General features: G+C 40.7%; 1 protein-coding gene across 2 annotated transcripts in view; it reads left to right on the top strand.

The window, feature by feature from the left end:
- Positions 1–6594: 6594 nt before the first annotated feature.
- The window catches only part of BMPR1B (bone morphogenetic protein receptor type 1B), a 252332-nt gene continuing 245259 nt past the window's right edge, over positions 6595–13667 (top strand). For both annotated transcript variants that reach the window (XM_069855598.1, XM_069855596.1), the window contains exon 1: positions 6595–6659. The gene's annotated coding sequence lies outside the window, so the exon portion shown is untranslated. The remainder of the gene's footprint in view (positions 6660–13667) is intronic.

Here is a 13667-nt window from a genome sequence, read left to right as displayed (position 1 = left end):
TTCTCTTTATTTTAGAAGAGAAACTGTACTAGCAGGATTTGGCCTAAATGACTAGCTTTCCAAAGTTTCAATACACAGCTAGTCCTATAGCCAGCACGTGTAGGTAGGAACATACAATGATGAATGTTTTAAATCTGAGTAGCGTGAAGGTATGAGAAAACTAGGAGTGGGGAAGGACCTGGTAGGTGATTCCTGGGTGCGTGAGCTGTTTTAAATAGTTTCTTGCCAAGAAATTTCTATTTTTTTATAATGAACTCAAGACAAGGAAACTTCCTTATTTTCTGGACAATGTAGCCATTGAGTTTCACCTGATGCAGTGTTCCATCGTTAACTCATCAAAAGGCTGACTCCTTGGAGCCTCATGAGGAAAAAGCCAGGATTCTAAAGCACTGGAAATTATCTTTGCATTGCAAAAGAGAGTAGTAGTCCAATGAATTATGTGACATGGCAGATCTCGAAAGCACAGCACATCAAGGAAGGAAGGAGTGCCGTAACTTCAAGGGTATTTGGCTGTTATTTTTAGAGTAGTTTGACTGACAGATCACCATGCAACGGTGATGTGTATGGGGAGAGCCAGTGAAATAACGCTAGAGATGGTTATAGTCTGATGTAACTCCAGTGTGATGACAATTCCCTGGCTCTTAGTGGTGTTTTATCCCTGACATGCAATGTTCTACATGTCAGCTTGCTTTTGTTTTCCATGGCTTGTTTCTCTTTGCTTTCCACACCATACAACAGCAAGCAAATGAAAAGAATCCTTTTATGAGATGATGAATATTTTTACATATTTCACTTTGAGTAGAGGAGAAATGCATTGTATGGCTGGGCCTGTGGCTGGTGAAATGGGTGCCCACAAATAAAAGGGCACCTAATGTAAAGCTAAGCGAGACATTGTTCCTTTCCACTGGGAGAATAAAACAGCCTCTCAGCAGGGAACTTCTCTGTGTTGCACGAGTCACTGGTGTAGAAATCAGCCCTTTTCTTACTCCATTTTCCAAATCAAGCTTGACTTGTCTAGAAAAGGCAAAATATGTCCAAAGGAAGATCTCGATAAAGAAATGTATCTTTTTCATGCAGGCTCTGCCAACTTCAACAGGCTTCCACCACGGTCTCCTATCCACTTGGTAGTTGTATGGCCCACAGGATAATAGGAAAACAGCTTGAACAGTTTGCTCCAAGATGCATCAAGATTAGGGCTCTAACCTTGTTCTGATGCCTAGCTCTTTCACTGCCATTCTGCAAAAGGTTGAATTTCATCCCCCCGTGACAAGACAGCTGCATTCAGGGAAAACTGCTGCACATGGTCAGTTTACACTTTCCAGAGAGTATAAGCCCATCCTTTTTCAAGGATTTAAATCCAAGAGGAAATCCCACTAATTTCAAGTAATATTACAGTATTGGAAAAATAAGAATATTTCTATATATACAAACAGTAATTATAAAAGTCATACTTCTTATGTGACTCTTGATTTAAGGAGAAAGAAAATGCATGAAGTATAATTCATAGTAGTGAAAGGAAATTATGAAAGAATGATGACAGACTTGCTTTTAATTAAAATAACACCTGTTGGATTAAGTTTCAAAGAAGTGATCAAAGAAAATACTGTAGCACAAAACAAGATACACACTAAGTGTTTTGTAGATCAAAACATTTAAAAATGCTTGAGAGAAGTATGAGATGTAAAAGGGAAAAAAAATCGGGGATTATGTTGGGATTATACTGAAACTTGACTAAAGGACCAGCGCTCCTGAACAAATAACATTACATTAAACTAATTAGAGTTGAGAATATGAAAATGTTAGTTTGCTATCTCAGCTGTTTCTTTAAACTGGAAAAGGGATTAATCCATATTATAAAAATAGTGGTTCAGAGGGCAGAAGCTATAAATGCTGCTGAAGATCAGAAAAACAATAACAAAATCCATGTGAATGTGAAGCCCAGTGTCCCAGTCTGTGGAACCCTTAGGCAAGTGAAGAGCTCTTTGTGCAAGTCCATTCACTGGACTTGGATGCACCAATGCTATCAGCGAGGTATATGGGTGCTTTGGGCTGTACCTTAAATCCAGGATATTTTGTCTGCAGGTTAAGACTGAGTAGTTAACTGCAGTTAAAAAAATTACAGACAACAGATTTCTTTTTAATCAGAGGCCATTCTTCCATGCGACTGTTGTCCTAGGGACAGGAATTCATTTTTATTCTTTTAAATTTACCTTCTGCAGTATAAACTTTTTATTTAGAAAAGACATCTCACATTCAATTCTGATGGCTTTCAAGCCCCAAATAAACCAGTAAGTATCATGAATGCCAGAAATCCATGAGGAGAGGACTCTGGCACATTGAAACTTGCAGAGGATGTTATGGCTGACTGCTGGCTCCTCTTGCTGGGGAAGGATGCTGAGGCAGGCAGCCAGCTACTCTCCCCAGGAGGGAGTTTAGTCCCTGGACCTCAGTTTGGGAACGGCTGTCTTAAATAATTTTGTTCAGATATAGTCTCTTTTATGTTCATTCCAATTCTCTGTGCCTCTCATGATTAGCATTTCACGTGGGAAGCATGTACCCTTTCTTCTTGTTCCTCTCCTTTAATTGAGGTGGGCTGTCAGTGTTTTGCTCCCATTGTAATATACACTTGAATGCATACATGTACCTATGCAGCCTATGGCAGAGTGTGGTAATAAATATATTTGATCCCAAGTTTCTAGAGTTCACACAGCAAATACAAAATAAGAATGCGCTCCATATAAATAAGCATGACTTCAGTTTGTGGATAAAATTTGGATTGACTCTTGGCCATTAGAATGCATTTTACTTGTTGGTTTGGTTTTGGTTTGTTTTTTTTTTTTAAAATAAGCATACTACAAGAGACATTGGGTAGGTGATCAGTACACTTCATAAGCAAAAGCATTTTTGTCAAAGTGTAGGTGGCAATTATCTCTTTCCTAAGCCATTTCCTAGCTGGCTGATGGAGCTTTTTCATATTCTGTTATCACATTTTAAGGGCCGATTTGAAATTTGCAGCACTGCAGTACAGAAACTATACTGCTGCAAACAGATGGTAGAGAACCATCAGCTATAATCTGTGAGTAACCAAAGGCAAATGAAGTTTGATACTGAGTTTTGAAGATTGGATGTAATCACATTATAGAACTGTAAGAAAGCCATGAAACATTGTATCATCCTGTCTGCACAGTAAAGAACAAACGTTATTTAATTGTTATTTAACGATAACACCGTTTCTTGCTGCATTTCCAAAACCTGCAACTTTGGCATGGTAGGAAATACTATCTGATCAACAGTTAACAAAATGGGAATAAATTGGTTGCATATGTTTGTTTTTTCTTTGTGAAATACGTACAGCCAACAAATGACAAACAGACTTCGTGATGTTATTTATTGAGGAAAAGCAACACAGAAAGTGCAGAGCTGTGGAGCTCTTCACAAGACAGAGATTACTACTGTTTTGGAAAGGGATAGAGCATTTGCTTTCTAGAATAGAAAGGATTATGTTTTCTTTTCTAAACATAGGCAAAAGGTGAAGAGATCACACAATATTTGTTTTTCCACCCCATGGTTTGTTTGCATGTGTTTAGGGGGAGATTCTCCTCCACTGACAACACATAGTATCTGAAGGAATTGCAGAGGAGTAGTGCAATGCTCGACCCTTTGAGGTCAGGAAGGTGAAAACATGCTGAAAAATTTGCCAGGAGGCTTTAACATTTTTGTGGTTTCATCTGTTTACCTTAGGAATGATAGAAGATTTAGACAATTACCCAATAACCTCAAACAGTGTCTTGTTCGGAAATACTAATCTCCTTTTTGGTATTGTCACTGGGAGCTCAATATTTTGAGCATTTTAATTCAAGTGTTGTTATAATCAGGTCTGATATAACTAGGATTTAAGGAATGGTGGCTGAAGTGATTCAGTTAGAAGAGATTAGCTGGAGGTTGTGAAGAGAAGAAGGAAACTGTTGTGGCTTCATTAGAACTCAGTCCTGGACTGCATAGTTTCTGTGGCTGCTGATTTATCACATTTCGGAAGGGCAAGCATTTTTGAAGATTTGCTATATGTTTTCAAGGAAATTGGTAAACAACTTGCTCCTTTTGGGCTGCACACTGGCATCACATCATTATAACACAAGTCCTTGATTTGCACATACTCAATCGATATTTAATTATTTTTGTACTTTAAAGGCAACCACACTTTTCAATATCCAAGTTCAGCAGTAAGAAGCAAAGGTGTTTATTATGCCTCTTTTCTCGTTGCCAACTGTTTAACTTTATGGCACTTTTAAATTCTGTTACACCTTCCTTTTGTTCCCTTTGTATTTATTTTTATGTCTTCTCTTCCCTTTCATCCTTCTATTTATTACTTCCTGAGGGTGTTTTTTTTCTTTTCTTTGAGTTCTGTGTTTTCTAGGTTTCTCTTGCCAGTGCAGCATGGGGTAGTTTTTCAGCTGTTTTCTAGAAGAGCCAGTACTTCTGTTTGTCTTGTCTTCTCTTATTAGTGTGCAGGAGGCAAACAGAAGAGGGAAATCAATTAAAAAGTGAAGTATCTCTACTGCGTGGGAAACATTAGGCTCACGGTAGACAATATATCTGTGTTATAATGAGCTGTGGCTAGGATGAAGGCCAAAAAAAGTGCAGAGCATGAAGTGCAAAAGGACATATGCAGATTTTGCATAAATAGCAGTCCAGAAATTTTGCTGGAACAAGCTTTCTCCTGTTTTTTTTCAGCATTTCCAAATTTGCCTCAGCTAGTACTAAGTCCTTCTCCTTTTCTGCCTCTAGTATTGACTGAGGCACATGTAAAGTAAAAAAACCAAAACTGTCTGCAATGGTGGATGGTGGAATGAGTTTAGGCTTCGGCCTAAGAACAGAGAGAGATGCAATGGGAAGAACTCTCCTTCGGAGGTAGTTTGCTCTCCCCTCCATGTAGCTGCCTCAAAATATTGATGCAATATTCTGCAAATTAAATATTCTGAGTCAAAGTGGGATGGACTAGCTTCTGTGAATGTGAATATGACACTACCATATCAAACCTCTCAGAAAGTGATAAAGAGTATTAACTCCTCTTGATTGAGAAAAATTGCAGTTATACGAAGTTAGGATAATGTGTGTGTGCACCACCACCGAGTGATTTACCATCGAAAGTGCTGGTGCTGAGGACTTGGTTCTCAGACCACAGAGTTCAAACTGGCCACAGCCTCACCTTGTGCACAGCATGCCTGTTGGCCTCGGAGCATGCTAGGTGCACTCCCACAATGCGTTCTCGGGCTTACTGGTTGCGTTTTGTGCACCAAGGCCATTCCACAACTGCTTCAAAGCACACTCCTGATTCACAGTAAAATGCTAATGTAGTCATACCTCAGCTATTCCCATTTTAAGTTCTCCTTTTTCTCAGAAGTCATAAATTTTAACGTGTGTTATAATGGACTAAATTGTGGTCAGATTTCTAGTAAGATAACCTTAACTGCTGATCCATTTTTTTCTTTAATCAATCATAGAGAAGAGGGAAACGGTAATAAGATAATACTGTGACTGCAAACCCTGGTGTGAGTCTTACACTGTGCCTGTAAGGTGGCACGGGACGCTTGCGAGCCGTAGTACAAGTTACAGCACAGCAGCCACGCTGGGGCCGTGGTGCAGCCCACGCTTTGTGATAAATTATTGCTGACGCTATAAACGCTTTACGACGTATCAGCGATTCGTTTTTCAGCTGGCTGTTCCCACGCTGTCCATTTTATCTCAGTCATTAATTTAATCCTGGCAATAAATTGCCTCACTTCTCTTCAATCTCCCCGTCTCACCAGCCAAGTGTGGGGGGACTCGGCGGTTCCTTCCTCGGCTGCTGGTTAAGGGATGTGGGTAAGTGGCTCCGGGGTCAGTGGGGGAGCGGGAGGTATTTCAAAATACCTCACTTTGGACTCGAAGATCCGGTGGGTCTCTTCCAACCTGGTGATTCTATGATTCTAGGATTTGATCGTCCAGGACTACGCCCTTCTTTCAGAATTTTGTGTATCTCTGCTCTGAAGACGTACTTTAAACAAGCTGTTATTTCCGAGACAAATCTCCCAGTGGCAAAACTTCTAGTGGTCTGCATTGTTCTTTGAACTTCACCCAGGCAACAGTTCAGATCAAACCCTAACGCCTGCCTTATTGCTGATACTTGCCTCACTCATCCTAGAAATGTTTCTTGGTTCTGCTAGAAATAGGAAGGTCAAGGGGAAGAAATGGAAAGGGGGTAAAGCAAAGGTGAAATATTACAGGGCAGTGAGTTGTGAACTGTTTGTCTCTTAGAAAGCGCTTTCTGTAAGCTTTTGTATCGTACTTCAGGGCGATGGAAGTACGCGATAGGAAGCCTCCCAGGCTGAGATTTCTTCCTCTCGAGCCGAGGCACCGGGATGTCCCAGCTCCACGCAGCCCTTGGGAACACCCTTAAAGGTCTCCATCTCGGCGACCGCCCGCGGGGGGGCGGGAGGAGGCGGCGGCTCCTGCTCCGCCGGGTGTGCGATCACTAGTGGGAGCTGGAGAGGGCGAGAGACGCGGGGTTTGCGGGAGGAGGAGGAGGAGGAGAAGGAGGAGGAGGAGGAGGAAAACCCCCCAACCCAAGCCGAGAGGCTGCTAGCCGGGCAGCCCCGCGGAGCCCGCAGCATCCCGACACGGTAAGGACGGAGCCGGGGGCGCTGCGGGGCGGGGGGCGGGCACCTGCGCTGCTCCGAGAGCTGCCGGGCGCCTCCAGCTCAGCGCCGGGGTGCGGGAGCTCCCGCCCCGTCCCACGCGGGGCTCCGAGCCTTTGCTTTAGGCTCTTCCCAACTTGGCGCGGCGGAGTTGTGAGGCTTGTCCCAGCTCGGAGCTGTCGGACCTTGTCTTCTCGGTCACACGCTGCGCGTTGGTGCCGTCTCGCCGCTCGCACGCCAGAAGCTGGAGGTTAATGTTCAGTGCTAAAAAAAAAACAAAACCCAAACCCGCGCTTTTAAATCAAAATGCCGGTCTCCGAAGCTGCATCTTGTTTTGTAGCTGAAGGTGAGGGAGGACTCTGCGACTTCCCAGACATCCCCAGCCTCCTGTGCGGTGGTGTGGTGCTCTGAGCTGATGATGGATGGATGGGCTTTCTCGCCTGCGATGGGCTCATACGAACTCGTTGCTTTGGTGATGCTGTTCGGAAACGTAGAGTTTGGCTACTTGAATTAAGTAGCTGATGAGGTTGTGGAGAGGAGGGTGCTGGCCTCTTCTCCCAAGTGACAGGGGACAGGACAAGAGGGAATGGCCTCAAGCTCCGCCAGGGGAGGTTTAGGCTGAACTTTAGGAAAAAAAATTTCACAGAAAGGGTCATTGGGCACTGGCAGAAGCTGCCCAGGGAGGTGGTTGATTCACCTTCCCTGGAGGTTTTTAAGGGATGGGTGGACAAGGCACTGAGGGGCATGGTTTAGTGATTGATAGGAATGGTTGGACTTGATGATCTGGTGGGTCTCTTCCAGCCTGGTGATTCTATGATTCTATGAATGTGAATTACAGAAAGTGTTACTGTTTAGGAGGCTCTTGTGGACAAAAGCAGAAGTCTGTCTGGTGTCCTGGGTCTGACGGTGCAAGAAGCGGTGCCTGGAGGGGGTAAAAATAAGGCAGGCGTGTAAGGATAATTCCCCAGAACACTCTCTCAGCATGCAATCATTTGCAGCTTGGATGCTTCCTGAGGGAGAGTTGGTGTCTTCATAGCCCAAACTGATTTTTTCCCTTCCTTGAATTGCTCTGATTGCCCCTTGACCCCGTGTAAACTTTTAGCATCTGCAGCATGCTGGGACAGGAATTTCATAGCATTAGCTTTACGCTGTGTCAAACGCAACACTCTTTTATATTGAACCTTCATTTGATAGCACCTATGTCTTGCATAGGGGTAGCATAGAACTGGTCCCCAGTCCTCTGTCTCATTTTACTTTTATAAACTTCCAGCGTTTCCGCTCTTGTCTTCTTTTCAGGCTTAAATAATGCCTTCTGTTTCATTTAAACTTCACCTGAAGAGAAGGGAAATTAGTTCAGCCATCATTATTTTCTGAGAATGGATCATTTTGAACTATTATTTTAGGATGTTAGAAGCTACAATCTCTGGGATTAACTCATGGAGGCAGTGTACATTAATTTGACAGAGTAGCTACCATGTGATTGCCTACAGAGGACAAAATTCTCTCTGTCTGACAACTAGCAAGAAGCTTACAGCAGCACTTACTCCTACTTTATTTTCCTGCCAAAGGCTGCATGTGCATTTCTTTCTGGTGGTTTTTTTTTTTTCAGAGGTTTTTAAAAGCAACCAAAAAAACAAAGCAGCATTTTACTATTAGAGTGAAATGATGAATTCATAATCTGCTTGTAAGTAGATAATCTGGTCCATGTGTTGAAGTTTTGCATGGTCATGAAACAATGCTATTATTTCAAAATAAGGAATCCATTGCAGTAAATATAACCTAGGGGCCTCTGGGTCAGTATATTAATGTTTTGGCTTCAAGTTAGCACTTACAAACATTCTTAATTTTAAGGATACAAGCAGGTCCGTTTTAATTGGTGCACTTCTGTAATTAAAGTGATGCATGTGCTGTGGTCTTTGCTGCAGTTCACAAAACCAAGCCCTCAGGTTTTGAAACTCTCTCTTGAGGAGCTTTGGTTGGTAATGATGTAAACTGACAGATTCACAAAGGCTTTTCCCAGAGTCTCCTCTTTCTTGCCTGTTTCTGTCATTCTTCTCTGTGTATTGTTTCCTAGAAAAGAAGAGCTTCAATACATAAGACATAATATCTGTTGCCAGGTGCAAGGAAACAATGAGAGGAAGTCTGCTGCTCAGGTGGGAAATAATGTCTTGCTACTCCCAAGAAACAAGATTAACTTTTTTTTCAGCAAGAATGTTTATGAGCTGCTTTGTTTCTTAACCACTGATCGCTAGCTGTTGACTACAGAGCACTTACCTAGACCATAAATCCTGTGGGGAAGGGACTACTTTGCTTTGTCTTATGAATGTAGTACCTGACGTGGTGTGCTGGGGGGAGTGAAGGGGTGTCTCTGGGTCCAGTCTAAATGCTGCTGCTAACAACAGCCGTTGCAAAGTTGTTCACGGTCTTCAGATAGAATATAGGATAAGCCAGAAAAGTCTCTAAAAACTTGTGACGGGTATTTTCTACTGACTTGAGGGTAGCTGCAAGGATAGACTAGCATATAAAGCAACATCTTATCTTGATTGTCATTACTTGAGTACTTGGTGAGGATTTATAGATGTATCAGTAGTTGACTCGTACATGCCAAAAATGGTCTAGATGGTTATGCTGAAATACCACAAATATTGAACAGAAACAAATTAATTTAATCTATTGGTGGTACCCTGTAAAACAAACTATAAAATACATCTTAGACTTAAAGTCATTCAAATTTTTATTCCTTTGCAGATGATATGAGTTACTATTTTTAAATTGTCTCAAACTGAAACTTTTGCCACTGATAGGCAAAATTCGGAGGAAACAGATTAGAAAACAATGCAGTTTGGTCTGAAGTCTGCATGTGTCAAACTGCTTTATGCACTAGCGTACATTTCAGACCTGGCTTGTTTCTGATAAGCACTTTCCTCTTGCTGTTTTGTATCTGGTTGAGGTAGCAAAAATGTAACGAAAGTTATATGATAATGTTTTCAAAAAGTCTACCTACAAATTGTAACATTTTGATGATATCTATGAATCGCATCATGCTTTACATCAACAACCTTGTTCTTTGAGTGTGGAAAGGAGGAAAGATTTATCTATTACAGCTTCTGTGAGAGCTGGACTTTCTTGTAAAAAGGAAATATTTTGAGGTAATGAAAATACTTGATAAAGTAGTGTTTACATTATACCAGTTTTCATGCATTACATTACTGAGTTTACTTTTCTTTGCTTAAAATGTCAACACCTCATCAAGCTGTAAAGAAATTCCAATGTGATCAATTATTCTTTATGATCAGTTCACGCCGTGCTGTGTGTGCACACCCAGGTGTGAGCGCTTGCGCAGCGCGCACACAGAGCTGCGTGTGTCTGTGTGTCTCTGGTATACAGGCAATAAATTTTAATTGCTCTCATACACAGAACATGTTGCAGGAGTTTGATAAGAAGCAAAACTCAAGGGAACCCCTTTTTCTTAGGTGTTGTGTCTCAAGGCTAGCTGAGCGGTAAGTCTCTGCTCTAGCCTTTCTCTTCACAGGGTCATTAACAAGGGCTGTATTCTCAGCCCAGCTGCCTGCTTTTCTGCCACTTGTCAGAGTGAATATCTTTTAGGCCTCCAAACCTATGTCTAATTTGGTTGTAATTGGCCAGTAGGCTCAAAACTTATTAGAGAGGGTCTGGCAGACGTGTTTATCTGCAGATAAGCAAGTCTAAACATTTCCTTGGGGAAGAAGACTGACAAAATTCTTTTCTTTTTGAGTCTCGATGGAAAGCAAGTCTTCATCTGGTGGTGCAACGTCCAGCTGGGAGGGTGTTTGCATGAGAGTCGTGATTACACTTTTGAGCCTTGTATAAATTGGTATATGAAGTCATCTGTGGTGGATTGCAGGACTGCAGATAAAGGTCCACAGAGTTTGAGGAAGTGGGCGTAAACCACTGAATGTAAAGAAGAGACTGGGGTAGTGATTTAAGTCTGGTGAGAGTGTCAGTGAGCATAGGTTCCTCCTTTAAATGTTCTGGAAGGATGTTCTGTGTGTACACAGGACTTGGGAAGTTTCTTCCCCTGAAACTGATTTTGTTCCACACTGAAAATTAATTCAGTGCTGAAGTCAAAATATGTTACCACAAAGCTCTACACTTAGACACCATTGTGTCAAAGAGTGTAGTTTCACAGAACGGAATGAATAAAAGCACATAATTAATATGTACATTTGTTAAAAATACCACTTAATACAAGAACTGCTGGTTTTCTAAAACCAAAGTAATTATTGTTTGATGTTGTGAAGAATGTCACATGTAAAGTCTAAAATACAAAATAGGTTGTACATAAGAAATATTTATAAAGCAGCCACTTTAAGGAAAATATTTTAAAAGGTTAAGTTATTCAAGACTTATTCCCTGAAGCTACAAATGTATTTGCTCATGCATAACTTCACTGAGGAACATTTACGTGAATAAAATAATGCACTTGCAGGTTTTTAGGATCAAGACTGTAATTAGCTCTAGGTTAATTACCCCCCTTCCTAATTAAAAACACTCAGGTCAATTAAGGATCAAATGAGACTTTACCTTTGTGATTATCTTCCTTGGTAGAAATGGCTGTTCTGATAAATACTTGAATATCAATATAATCTGACCTTTTGTCCCACTTGCTTCCCTTTATTCTTACCAAATTTGGCTAGGAAAAAAAGTTGTATTTAAATCAGACTACAAGAAGGGGAAATGTTGAAACATGTATTTTGGGCACACATTTATTTTAAGGGAAAATACTCCATGGTGGCTGAAATAATAGATTTATCTGCCTTGGATTGATAATGCGTATTTGAACAGGTTGTGGTTCATTTGTTTTTATCTCTTAAGTATACAAATATAGCTTTATTTGTAACCAGATAGTTAAATACATTTTTCTTCATGTGTCTGCCAATTATCTTTTTGCTAGCAGAAGCTATGATGGAATGACATGCTCAAGTGCGCATATAGAATACGATGCAGGAGGTACAGGTACACACACAGGACAGATCTTTGCCAGTCAGATTTGCTTCAGAGCCTGTTGATTTTAGGCTCTTTACATACATGAGAAGATTTGGACAAAGCAAACAAATTCTTGCCTCTGTGCCAGATGTATTGCAAAGTCAGGACAGTATAATGGAGATAAGGTTATTAGCTCTTTTCATTTGCTACTGAAGTTGTATGAACAGTTTTCTTCATAATAAGGAATTTCTCTTCAGGCATAATTACCTGGTAGAATTTGTTAAAATTAATGTAGGAAGACTTTTGTAGCCTGCAGAAATACAATTAAGTCTGTGCAAGTGTCATAGACTTCTTTATTCTTAGGCAAGTCTTGTATGGTCTTGTCCTCCTGAACAATCAAAGTGGAGAAGCTTATGGTGCTGAGCAGGGTCCCTTTGCTTTAAGGAGATGCCATAGGAACAGTACCTAACATCTCTGTATCTCCGTTTCTCTCCAGTGGGGTGTAAGCACAAGTGCCCCTTGTAAATTGCTTTCAGACCCTGGGTCAAGACTGAGGTCGAGTCCAAGCTGCTGCTGTTGGACAGAATTAGGCTTCAGTTACTCAGCTTTTCACTTTCATCTTTAAAAATGTTCATGTCTTGTCCTTTTCCTTTATTCATAAGTGTTCCTAGGCAGGCATTCAGGGCTACTGCATTCAGCACCTTGCAACTATTACGTATGTGAAACTTTGAATCTGTGTTGTGCTTAGAGTTTAAAATACCAGCAGAGTTTCTGTTGGGGAGATGGTAAGAAGTGCTTTGACTTAAGATTGCCAATGTGGTTTCTGTGTTCAGGCTACAGTCCTCCTAGCATGGTGGTTTTCACGGTATACCCACCATTGTCACATAAAGTGAACTTCTTATGGTGGGAAACATCCTTCCCACAGATATTAATTTCCTTTTTCAAGTTTGCCTTGGCACAGGTATAATCACTTCAGTAAAGCTAAAGAGCAAACCAGTTTTCCTCTATAATTTTGGCATTAATTGTAAGTGGATGGTAAACTTTAGGGCTTTATCTAGTGGCTAACTTTATTTACCCAGAACATGTAAACTATGCTTGTCAGTGGTACAAGGGCAGCAATGGCATCACATAGATGCATATTTGTATTCTATGGAAGGAACAGTTTTTCCTGACAGCTGTTGGAGCAGCCTATTTGTGTATCTGAAGAGGAGGATGAGCACAATTTTAACTTGAAGCTAATTATTTTTTTTCTGATAACTGAATATCACAACAGTTTAGGCATGTCTGTTTCCCTTGTGCTTCTTCCACAAGTAAATCGGAACCACAAAAAGAACCCCAAAATAATTGTTTACAATGGGGATTACGCAGCATAGTTGTGCCATTCAGTATAATGGGGGTGCTGCTGATCGAGGACCTACAGAAATCCATGGCTTATTCCAATTAAAAATGAAAGCAAATAATGCTTTATAACTTAGAAATCCACTTTATAACTTAGAAATCCACTGACAAGGAGTAATCAAGCTTCTCTAACTGACTTATGGATATTTTTGAGGACTGTTTCATTTTGAAATTTGAAATTTGCTCTCCTGAGAAGAACCAACATGCGATCTGAATGACATATGCTGTGATTTGGACTTGTGGAATTTTCTTGTGACTTGCTGTTTTTAAGGTTTTGTGGAAGTTATTGGTTATTTGAGAATTAATGCTTCAATTTTAAAAAAAAACCAATCCAAACTCAAAGCAACACAAAGAACAGTTTCTAGCACTCTTGGTTGAAAACTCTATTCTTTTTTATTTTTTTGAGGCTTGAATCTTGAGTTGGTTGACTTTTTGTGTGTGCTTAATATGATTGGATTTACTTAACTTGGAGTTTAATTTGTGCATAGGTTTTTTGCTAGCTTTCTGCAAAAGAGTAGAATTCATACTTTGTGCAGAACTAAATTTTTCTGATTCACCTTGCCAGTTTAGGCAATGCAACTTGGAATGGTGTGAAGAAACGAGAACCTGTCGAAAGGGTTTGATCTATTT

This window comes from Phaenicophaeus curvirostris, chromosome 4 (assembly GCF_032191515.1).
Source record: "Phaenicophaeus curvirostris isolate KB17595 chromosome 4, BPBGC_Pcur_1.0, whole genome shotgun sequence".
Taxonomy (NCBI): Eukaryota; Metazoa; Chordata; class Aves; order Cuculiformes; family Cuculidae; genus Phaenicophaeus; species Phaenicophaeus curvirostris.
Note: the sequence above shows the minus strand (reverse complement) of the source record. Positions and strands in the feature narration are given on the sequence as shown.